Below are 12,559 nucleotides of genomic sequence, written 5' to 3'. Positions count from 1 at the left end.
TGATTTTAGTAAACTGTTTAAAATAGTATAAACAGCAATTAACATATATTCTCAAACTGTGCTAAGAAGGAGTTAGAAAGTTGACTATAAAATCTGTAGTGGTAACAAGTGGCAAGATTACAACTGTTTTGTTAAGAACCAGGTTTATATTTTACCTGTGGCATCAGTGCACTCTTTTCACTGATAAGCAGCTGCTTGCTGAGAATGCCACAATGATTAGTAAGTTTCTTATGTAACAGATATTTGATTGATAAGGACTTAAATAAGCTTCCTTTCCTAATTTTGTCTCTTTTGGAGCAGAAATAAATAACTTTGTCTTTTGTATGTAAGGAGCTAATATTTTGAAATTCAGCTGTGGTAATCCCATAATTAAAAGGGGGGATAAATTATTATGAGAAATAAATCTTTGAAATACTTCCAGGTTTTAAAATACCAAGGCTTCTGAATTACTTCCCAAACCTAGCTTTCCATTTTTGTACATCACTTGATAGACACAGCACATTGGATCTTTAGGGTAGTAATTTCTTCTGTCAACTACATTTTGCCTTTGATAAGGGTGAAGGTTGTGGTTTCAAACACTTTCTACATAAAAAGCATCTTTAAATTAGTTCTCTTTTCACTGAACTGAGATCCTCCCTCTGTTCTGTACCTGTGAAAGGTAATTTGAACACATACATACCTGCACACATATGTGTTCATATGTCTGTTTAAAGTAAGTTACTTTTATCGTTAGAATAAAAGTAGACTACCAGCCCAACTGTGTGAAGACAGTTTGGTCTTCCATAGAAATCCTCTTCTAGGTGGAGGAAGACAGGTACAGACCCTGGAAGATGTGATAAGGCTGTGTAGTAAGTCTTTTCGTTATCTGTTAGTCCTGCATACCAGGTCTCACCACCACAGCTGTTTCCTTAGCAACTCTGGCTTCTAGAATAACATCTACCAGGAACAAGATGTTGTTAGTTGAACACCCAATGCTGTTTACAAACTTTTGATAACTCTCACTGTCTACTTTGTGTCCAATCTTGGTATCAAAGTAACCACCAATGAGTTCAAGAATATCTCCCTTGCAGAATGCCCAAATAATAGTTACTGTGCTTCTACACTCCCTGAGGAATAAATGCACACCTTCACTCCAGCCTCTCTCTCTTTGCTGGCTGCTGAAACTACATCTTCAAAGAACTCTGCTTTCTAAGCCCTGGGCTGTGACTGCTTCCCTCTGTATTTGGCCCAGCAGCTGTTTCAGCACCGTGGCCTTTTGGTCCAGAGACCAAAGGCCTCTACCAGCAACATTATCTACCATGCCCTGGATCCTTTGTTGCAGGTCACTTGCCTCATTCTCAGATGCAACAGGGGTTGGAACAGCCCCATCCAGATGGGCATCCTCTACTGCCTGTTTCTTCAAAAGACTGACATTCTGCTGACACTCCTCAATGTGTCTGCAAATACTTTTTAACTTTTCTTTGATGTAAGAAAATAAAATGGCCCTGGGCTCTGGTAGGGAGAGGTTGGAGCAGACCAGAGTGGTGTGAGAAGAGACGGGGTTTGTGACTTTGGGGAGAGAGCTGAAGGACAGCTGCCAGGGTCCCTGAGTTGAGCTCTTCTCCCGTATCCCAGACATGGTATTTTTGAAAAAGCAAAAGCTGTAGTGATTGTCTATAAAGGAGCAGGAAGAAACTCTTGTAGTGATGGAAATGGAGTGTTCTGTATCATAATGATAATGGTGGTTAAAAGACTATCCACATTATCAGAATTTATCAAGTTATACATAAAATGGTGAATTGTATATGCAAATAATCTCATTAAAGCTGATTTTAAAGAATCATTTTTTGATTTTTTTTTTTTTTTTTTTTTCTGAAGCTGGAAACGGGCAGAAACAGTCAGACAGACTCCTGCATGCACCCAACTGGGATCTACCCGGCATGCCCACCAGGGGCGACGCTCTGCCCACCAGGGGGCGATGCTCTGCCCCTCCAGGGTGTCGCTCTGCCGCGACCAGAGCCACTCTAGCACCTGGGGCAGAGGCCAAGGAGCCATCCCCAGCGCCCGGGCCATCTTTGCTCCAATGGAGCCTTGGCTGCGCGAGGGGAAGAGAGAGACAGAGAGGAAGGGGGGGGGGGTGGTGGAGAAGCAAATGGGCGCTTCTCCTATGTGCCCTGGCCGGGAATCGAACCCGGGTCCCCTGCACGCCAGGCTGACGCTCTACTGCTGAGCCAACCGGCCAGGGCTCATTTTTTGATTTTTAAAAATAATTTATTGATTTTAGAGAGGAAAGGAGAGAGTGAGAGAGAAACATCAATCTGTTGTTCCATTCATTCTTGTACCCGTTAGTCGATTCTCGTATGTGCACAACCTTGGTATATTGGGATGACACGCCAACCAATGAGCCATTGACCATGGCTTTAAAGCTGAATTTCTAAAAAAAAAAAAAAAAACATACCCCCGGAATCTCATTTAAGGGTGAAAAATACTGAGATCTAAAGGTGAATGATAATACAAATAGCAAAAGTTAGAGGTTTATCTAGCATGAGAATCAGTCCTTAACTCCTCACCTGAGGCTCTTTGTACTATAACTTGCACCTGAATTTCTGGAAAGAAAAGCATTAAATGTACTTTTCATTTATTTAGGTCCCCCTGTCTGATATTTGTGGGTTTTCTTGGGACCATGGTAAGTAAATGTTTGCATTTTCAGGTTTATCTTATATTCAGTTCAATTTGAGCTCAAATCTCTTGGTAATAAACAATATATTGGAGTTCTCAGTGAAGGGATATGTTGATTTATAGTCTCTAAATCCCTTCACTAAAAGGGGATTAGTAATCCCCCTTGCTGGCTTTTCAACAGACTAAGAAAAACTAAGACAATCTCAGACAGTAGTTTGATAGAAATGAAAGTGTTATTTCTAGGCTTGTGACTTTTGTGGTTTCTTTATTGCCTTGTTCCAAAAGAAAGCAAATACTTTACATGAGAACCTCCCAAGTATTCCTTCATTCAGGTTGAAGAACGATTTTTTTGACTACTTCTTTTGGGAAAGGCAGGGGAGCCCCCTGGTGTAGCTTCTTGTTCCTGCACTTGAGTGATATTGCCACCAAGCGGAGACAAGAGAGCCCCAGAGGGCTGGGTAGGCGGAGGGACCAAATAAAAGGGCTAATTTGACATCCTGTTCATTCAGGTGCTCTTTATCATTCATGTCTGTCACAGTGGCCAGAATAGCTAATGCAGAATATGTTAGAATTCAACAAGTCTTATTAAAAGTATATTATTTCCCAAGTGTTAGACTGATTCATGAAAAAAGGATACTTGGAGACAGACCACTTTAGAATCAAAAGTTAAATGTTACAAAAATGTATGGCTTACAAGGTGCTTTTATGAAAATTAAAAAATATTTGAAAAAATATTTTTAAAATAAATTTAGTGGGTTTGATTTTCTAACAGCTCTATAAGGTAGGTATTAATTAGTATTCTAACTTTACAGATGAGAATATGGGATCAAATAAGCAGAGAATTGCCCAAGTTTACTGTTTTAGAAAGTGCTTTAAAATTGAATACCTCCTGGCCCTGGCCGGTTGGCTCAGTGGTAGAGCGTCGGCCTGGCATGCAGAAGTCCCAGGTTCGATTCCGGCCAGGACACACAGGAGAAGCGCCCATCTGCTTCTCCACCCCTCCCCCTCTCCTTCCTCTCTGTCTCTCTCTTCCCCTCCCGCAGCCAAGACTCCATTGGAGCAAAGATGGCCCGGGCGCTGGGGATGGCTCTGTGGCCTCTGCCTCAGGTGCTGGAGTGGCTCTGGTCGCAACAGAGCGACGCCCCGGAGGGGCAGAGCATCGCCCCCTGGTGGGCAGAGCGTCGCCCCCTGGTGGGAGTGCTGGGTGGATCCTGGTCGGGCGCATGTGGGAGTCTGTCTGACTGTCTCTTCCCGTTTCCAGCTTCAGAAAAATACAAAAAAAAAAAAAAAATTGAATACCTCCTATTATGTACTATACCCTTGGCCAGGTTCTAGGGGTATAAGAAGAAATAAGGTTTGAGAATGTCACTGTTCATTGTAAGTATGTTAAAAAAATTGTAACACAGAGGAAGTCCCCAACTGTGATAGGAAAAATTGGGAAATACTTCCTAAGAGCAATGAGTTGGATATCAGAAACTGAAAATAAATTTCCTGCATCAGGTGTAGGGGTAAGAAGTTACTAGGTATGGGGCGGGGAGGGACATCAAATAGAGATATGGGAGTGCAGAAGACCTAGGCAACAAGAGAAGGGTGAAAACTCCATTGAGTAGAGAACATCACGTACATGCTGAGAAGTCATGGGAGAGCTTGGGAAACAAAGTTGCAAACATACTGTAAAAGGCCTCTGTGCCATTCTAAAGAGTTTGGATTTTTAAAATTGTCTGTGGGTCGCCACTGCTTAGAAAGTCAGCAGGGTAATATTTTGGAAAGATAACTCCGGAGCCACTGAAGAAGCTACACTAAAGGAACTGAATTAGTTGAGGACTGTTGGGGTAGTCAGGCATGACATGATAGCACTGACAACCAGGGCTCGTTGAGGATGAGGACAAAGAGGCAACACTGCGGGATACCAGGAGTCAGACTTGTCAGACAGGGTAGTCAGTTCTATTTGGGGGTTTAAGGGAAAGGAAAGAGAAGAAAATGACTCCAAGTTGGAACTACTGGGTGAATGGTAATATTGCCATTATCTACATGGAGAGCAAGGATTTGGGGCCAGTAAATGTTGGATCCAGAATTCAATCCCAGGTCTTCTGACCTCAAGCCTTCTGCTCATTGCACACTAACATACTGTGTTTTATAGGCTAGTGATGACATTTATGGTGGAAAACATTAATGAAAGTAAATTAGAATACTTACCAAAGCAAGTTCTACAATATAACTAAATTATTATATTATCATATCATCTTCTGTTGTGTAATGATTTCCCAAGAATATATTCCTTTAAAGCTCTAATACATTTTATGTCACTTCCTAACTGTCACTAATTCTCTGCTAGGTCTGTTTCCTTCTAGAGGAGCCATTATATATAGAAAACTTGGATATATATAATCTAAGTTCTATTATAAGGGCATAAGCATCTACTGCTTTGATTTAGAGGTGCTAACTCTCTCTGCCTGACAATACTGTAAGTCCCCTAGACCTGTCATCATCTACCTCAGGGCCACTCGTTCGGTCATTGGACTGTGCTGACCCTTGTACCAGGCACTCTACATACAGGAGCTGATTCAATCTTCTTAATCTTGCTATAAAGGAACTATTGTCATCCTCACTTTTAAGACTCAGAGAGGCTGAGTAACCTGTCTAGAGTTCTACAACTTAAATGATTTATGTTAACTACTCCCACACCTGTACTTCCAGCTGAAAGATCACAAATCCTAGACCTGTGTCTCCTACGTTCTACCTGGCACCCTCACCTAGATAACTCACCTAGATACCCCACCTAGATGTTCTTCACATGCCTCATAACTCAATGCCTAAAATCAAGTTTATTATTTTCTCCACAGTCTGCCACTCCTCTGTTTTTTTATCCTAGTAGAGACATTAGGATAAACCTGATCACTCAAGTCAAGAATCTGAGAGCCACCTAAATCTCTTTCCTTTGTTCTTTCCATCCATACTCAGTAACCTAACCTTGTCCACCTCACTTTCGGCCCATCTACATTTGCTTTAAAATGTGGTTAAGTAATCATACATATTTTCTTTTTTTTAATTTTTAGTTATTGATTTGAAAGAGAGAGAAAGTGTAAGAAAGAGAGCAAGAGAGAAACATTGACTTATTTTTCACCTATTTATGCAGTCATTGGTCGATTCTTGTATGTGCCCTGACAGGGAATGGGACCTGTAATATTGGCTTATCAGGATGGTGTTTTAATCAACTGAACTACCCAGCCAGGGCCTCATACACGTTTTCTTTTTTTTAAAACTTATTTGTTGATTTTAGAAAGAGAAGAAGGGAGGGAAAGAAAGAGAGACAGACAGATAGACAGACAGAAACATCCATCTGTTCCTGTATATGCCCTGACCAGGGACCAAATACACATTCTTTGCATCTGGGGGCAATACTCTAGCCAACCGAGCTACCCAGCCAGAGCATCCATGTTTTCTTCACTTGAAAAATAATTTCTAAAAACTGCCTGGCTAGCTGGTGGATCTCAACAAAACCATAACTTGCTTTAAGTTATAGAATGTGGTTTGTATATCCATCACTTAGCAGTGTCTGATTAGTGATTGTAGCTTTGCCCTAGGCCTTTAGTAATGTGCTAGACAAAGTTTCTAGATTCATAATAATATAAGAGAATAATTTCTGGAGTCAGTAAGTATTGCTGAGCAAACCAACAAATTTGAAAAGCAAAGAACATTTGGTCATGCACGAGAATGCGCTGCATTAGCACGTAAAACACTGTAGATTTTTACCAGTGATAAAATGTAGCAAGATCCTGAAATACACCTTTTGACCTAACCAAATGTTCATCTTTTAGTAATTCACAATTTAACATTAATACATTGAGTATATAATTTACATTCATTTTTTGATTTACTGCACCCATCCCAATAAAAGTCCTTTGTACAGAATACATAGAAGGTAAAAACAGGCTGTGTAGGTAGGTTTATATCCTGGTTCTGACACTTCCGATGGTGTGATCTGGGCAAGTTACTTGACCTTTCTCTGTCTCAGTGTTTTCATTGGTAAGATGAGGACAGTAATAGCACTCACCCCATAAAGATCCTGTGGAGGCTTAAATGTGAAGTGTTTGCACACAGTAAGTGATCAATAAGTGCTAGTAGATTATAATAAGTGCTTATGATTATAAAAATTATACATGGCCCTGGCCGGTTGGCTCAGCGGTAGAGCGTCGGCCTGGCGTGCGGGGGACCCGGGTTCGATTCCCGGCCAGGGCACATAGGAGAAGCGCCCATTTGCTTCTCCACCCCCCTTCTCCTTCCTCTCTGTCTCTCTCTTCCCCTCCCGCAGCCAAGGCTCCATTGGAGCAAAGATGGCCCGGGCGCTGGAGATGGCTCCTTGGCCTCTGCCGTAGGCGCTAGAGTAGCTCTGGTTGCGGCAGAGCGATGCCCCGGAGGGGCAGAGCATCTCCCCCTGGTGGGCAGAGCGTCTCCCCTGGTGGGCATGCCGGGGGGGATCCTGGTCGGGCGCATGCGGGAGTCTGACTGTCTCTCCCCGTTTCCAGCTTCAGAAAAATACAAAAAAAAAAAAAAAATTATACATGCTCATCAGTATAAGTATTCAACATTATATAAAAGTTAAAAATAAAAAAGTAAAAGGTACTCAAACAGTTTCATGACCATTGCTAGCATTTTGGTGAAAATTCTTTCAGTTTCATTCCTATGTATGTGTGACATGTAGAATCTAAAATTTACTGTAAAGAATAAAATTATATAATATTTATATAATTATATACATTTTTATATATTATAATTATATATAAGTATAGTTATATATTTAAAATAAAATATGTAATTATATATAACATATAAATAATTATATAAATTTTTATAATTTTATTTCCTCCAAGATGGACACATTCCAGATCATTCTTTGATACTCAGTTATTGAAGCAGTGGTCTTAAACAGTTTGGATGGGAGGCAACTGATCCTTAAAATGAAAAAATGCTTATGACCATCAAAAATAGAGAAGGTGATGTACTGACTTCTGCCCTACAGTGAAAGTGAGGAAGGTTGAGAGTCTATGAGACAGCAGACATTAGCCTCTGCACTGTTTCAGTTTGCTTGAGAAAAAGCTTGTGATCCTAGTGAGTGCTGTGTATGTAAGCAACGGAAAAGCCTGTCAATCAACAGCTACAGTGAGGAAGGTTGAAAGTCTATGAGACAGCAGACATTAGCCTCTGCACTGTTTCAGTTTGCTTGAGAAAAAGCTTGTGATCCTGGTGAGTGCTGTGTATGTAAGCAACGGAAAAGCCTGTCAATCAACAGCTACAGTGAGGAAGTCAAGGTCTACTTTGTAAAGCAGCTATGTACTTGAACCCTTAAGCTCTCTTAACAGTGACAAGAAGCATTGATTCAGGAGGCCCATGTAAGAGTGGTGTCATTTGAAGAATAACCTAACTTTGTGCCTTCAAGCAAGTGAAACCGAAGCTAGAAGAAAGAAAACAATAAAGACCAAAGCAGAGATAAATAAAATAGAGGTTAGAAAAATAGTTGGAAACAAATTAACAAAAAGTTGGTTCTGTGACAAGATCAACAAATCAACATTGAGGAATGTCATTGTGGTATCTTGGGTTAGGAGACCCGAGAGGGAAAATGATATTTTCTGCTAAGCTGAGAATAGAATTGAGGGCATAATCATTTAAACAGTAAAAGAAATATGACTTCATTTACAGTCACACTTGGCTTAACGATGGGAATACATTCTGAGAAGTGCATCATTAGATGGTTTTGTTGTTGCGTGACCATCATAAAGTGCTCTGACAGCCTGGATGGTATAGATGCACTCCTAGGCTGTATGGTACAGCCTGCTGCTCCTATCTATAAGACTGCACGGCATGTTATCATACTGAAAACGGTAGGCAATTGTAACACAATGGTAGGTTTCTGTGTATCTAAACACAGAAAAGTTATAGTAACAATATGGTAAAAAACAAACAAACAAAAAAAGGCCTTGACCAGATAGTTCATTGGTTGGAGCATCATCCTGATAACGAAAGATTGTCAGTTTGATCCCTGGTCAGGGTACATACGGAGACAGATTGATTTTCTGTCTCTCTCTCTCTCTTTCTCCCTTCCTAAAATCAATAAATAAATTTTAAAATATATATGGTAAAAAAAAAATAGTATACCTATAAAAGACACTACTTATTATCACTACTTATTATGGATGAAGCTTGCAGGACTGGACATTGCTCTGGGTGAGTCAATGAGTGGTGAGAAATTGTGAAACTGTAGGACATTCCTGTATACTACTACTGTAGGCTTTATAAATACTGTACAAATAGGCTACAGTAAATTTATAAAATATACTTGTTCAAAACTGAAGTTACTTTAGTTTACTGTAACTTTTTTACTTTATAAAATTTCTAATTAAAAATATTTTTTCAACTCTTTTGTAATAATACTTAGCTGAAAACACAAATACATTGTCCAGTTGTACAAAATATTTTATATCTTTATTCTATAAACTTTTTTAGTTAATTTTTTCTTACTTTTTAAACTTTTTTTTAAACTAAGACACACACACACACACACACACACACACACACACACACACACCCCTAGGCCTACATGGTGTCAAGATCATCAATATCACTGTTTTCCTCCTCCAAATCTTGTCCCACTAGAAGGTCTTTAGGGATAATAATGCATAAAGCTATCATGTATAATAACAGTACCTTAAAATTTTTTTAATTGACTGATTGATTTTAGAAAAAGAGGAAGGGAGCAAAAGAGAGATACAGAGAGAGATAGAGAGAGGGACGGATAAGAACAAACAGACAGGAAGGGAGAGGGATGTGAAGCAACAATTCTTCATTGACTGCTTTCTTAGTTATTCATTGATTGCTTTCTCATATGTGCCTTGATCTGGGGCTACAGTAGAGCAAGTGACCCCTTGCTCAAGCCAGCTACCTGGGGCTCAAGCCAACAATCTTGGGCTCAAGCTAGTGACCATTGGGCTCAAGCTAGTGACCATGGGGTCATGTCTATGATCACACGCTCAAGCCAGTGACCCCACAGTCAAGCTGGTGAGCCCGCACTCAAGCCAGATGAGCCCACACTCAAGCCGGCGACTTCGGGGTTTGAACCTGGGTCCTCCACGTCCCAGTCCAATGCTCTATCCACTGCACCAGAGCCTGGTCATGCTGTTTCACTTATTTATGCAGTCATTGGTTGATATTTGTATGTGCCCTGACCGGGAACGGAACCTCCAATCTTGACATATCGTGATGACTGTCTAGCCAAATGAGCTACCTGGCCAGGGCTTAACAATACTTTTTAAAATAGTAACTCCTGAAGGACCTGCCTGAGGTCTTTTTGAGAAGGTGTCACTCTTTTCAGAAATATGTCCGCAGTAGTTTGTTTGCTTGGTTTGTTTCTTTTCTCATTATTATTTGCTTATTAAGCAAATAATGTACTATGAACATCTCTATCTATTAGTGAAAAACCTTTCAGTGTTAAAGGTCCATGTTTTCTGACTTTTTAAGGAGTTTGTTGAAGTCAGCAAACATTTCTGCTAAACTCATTATTATGAACTTTCTTGAGGGTCCTTCTTTTTCTTCTCCTGCCTTTTCTCTTGTCTCTTCTTCAATTATGCATTCCTCTTCCAGTGCCAACAACTCCTCATTATTCACTTCCTTAGGAACCACCTCTAGGAGCTTCCCAATGTCATCCACAACCATACCCAGGTTAAAGGTGTTGGCCATTTCAACCTTGTTGAAATGTTCAGTCTTGTTGATTTTGCAACCTCCTTATCCTTGGCCAATCCTTTGAAGCCATGGACAAACCTCTTGAGTGCATTTTCCCAGATGCCCTCAGATACTCCTTGGCGACATCACTATAAGCCCAAGCATAATTCTTGATACAGTAAAAGATAGTATAACCTTTTTATAATTGCATCAGTGTTTTCCTCAATTGCAGTAATAGTCTAGGCAAAGGTCATCCTCAGGTAGTAAGCCTTAAAAACTACTATCACTCCTTAATTCATTGGTTAGATCAAAGAGATGGTATTTGGAGGAAAAATACCACTTTGATATTGGGATAAAGATCACCAATAAAAGAAGGACATTATCAACAATAAGCAAAATCTTAAAAGGTATGTTATTCTCCAAACAGTACTTGTCCATTTTGTTGGCATAGCAATTCAGGAGGACATGTTGGAAAAGAAGCTGGGTCATCCGTGACTTTATTCTCTTATGATACAGTATACAAACAGTGTGTGTCTATCGGTCTGCCTGAAGGCCCTCTCACTGCATCAGGTTGCAAAAGGTTTCAACTTGTATACTGCAACATTGTCCCCAAGCAAGACTTTTATTGTGTCCTTAAAAACCTTGAAACCTGGAATTGATTTGGTCTCCACATTGATTTAGCCTTTTTATGGATTAAAGTCTTTTCAGGCCTCTGTTGCCAGAATAGGAAGATTTCATTTATATTAAGTATTTGCTCTGACAAATAGTTTTCTTCCATAATCAGCTTATCTAGAGTTTCCAAGAATCCTTCAGCTGCCTTATATCAGCATTGGCAAACTAACCATTCACTTTCACACTATGTAATGAAAAATGGTTTTTGAAATCATTTAAACCACCAGAGCTAGTAGTAAATTCAATATCATAATCAGATTCAGCCTTTTCTTTTAACATTGCAAATAATTTTTTTTTTTTTTTTTTGCTTTGGCCATGACCATCATGGTGCTGAGAGGGATATACTTCCTTTTTTTATGTTTATTTTATTGATTTTAGAAAGAAAGAGAAACAGAAACATCAATCTGTTCCTGTATGTGTTCTGACCAGGAATCAAACCAGCAACATCTGTGCTTTGGGACGATGGTCTAACCGACCAAGCTCTCCAGGCAAGGAGGGATACAGTTCTGTGTCTGGTCTTCCATCCAGGTCAATTGTAAGTTTCTGCATGTCTGATATAGGCCCTTCTTGAATTTTTGTTAGTCTTTTTACCTCAATGACGAAGATCTTTCAACAGCTCCCATCACTTTGTTCTTGTTCTTCAAGATCGCAGCTATGGTGAAATGGGACTGACTAGCAAGCAATAACTACCACTGATTTTCCACCTTCATTGTTATTAATCACTTTACATTTTCTTTCCAAGTCAATTGCTCAACACAGCCTCTTGCTGGCAACACTAGCAGTGAATTTTGTACACTTATAGGCCAAAATGAACAAAACAATATGAGATTAAAATTAAGCACATGAAAAAAATGATGCAATCAAGAAACATGGGAAGCATGGGAAAAAAAAAGAGAGAGATATGGGAAGCATGAATAACATAGTCATTTATTACCATTGTCAAGTATTACCAGTGGTGGGATTCAAATAATTTAACAACCAGTTCTCTACCCTAATGACCCTTTTTAAGTATAAAAAAAATGATATACCAAAAAGTAGTTTATTATTTCATGCATTTAATACTTAAATAAGAACAAAAAAGAGGTACACAAAACTAGATTATGTTATAAGAAAGAATTTAAAAATATTAATGAAAAAATATTAAATAATACTTGACAAAAAACAATAAAACTGTTATTTAAGATATTTCCATTTTGCTTCTTGATTGGCATCTTCACTTGCAATTTTTTTCACCTATGGACAGAATGAACATTACTATGGGCATTTAGAATAAGCTGTTGTGCAGATTAATGTTAAAAAAGAGTAAGAAACCTGACCAGGTGGTGGCGCAGTGGATAAAGCGTCAGAATGGGATGCAGAGAACCCAGATTTGAGGCCCCGAGGTTGCCAGCTTGAACGTGGGATCATCTGATTCAAGCAAAGCTCAGCTTGAGCCCTAGGTCACTGGCTTGAGCAAGGGGTTACTCGGTCTGCTGTAGCCCCCCCTGGGTCAAGGCACATATGAGGAAGCAATCAA

General features: G+C 39.7%; 1 pseudogene; it reads right to left on the bottom strand.

Annotated features, from left to right (window-relative positions):
• Nucleotides 1–707: 707 nt before the first annotated feature.
• On the bottom strand, nucleotides 708–11,592 carry LOC136387982 (enolase-phosphatase E1 pseudogene; annotated as a pseudogene).
• Nucleotides 11,593–12,559: the final 967 nt, after the last annotated feature.

Source organism: Saccopteryx leptura, chromosome 1, assembly GCF_036850995.1.
Source record: "Saccopteryx leptura isolate mSacLep1 chromosome 1, mSacLep1_pri_phased_curated, whole genome shotgun sequence".
NCBI classification, from domain to species: Eukaryota; Metazoa; Chordata; class Mammalia; order Chiroptera; family Emballonuridae; genus Saccopteryx; species Saccopteryx leptura.
Note: the sequence above shows the minus strand (reverse complement) of the source record. Positions and strands in the feature narration are given on the sequence as shown.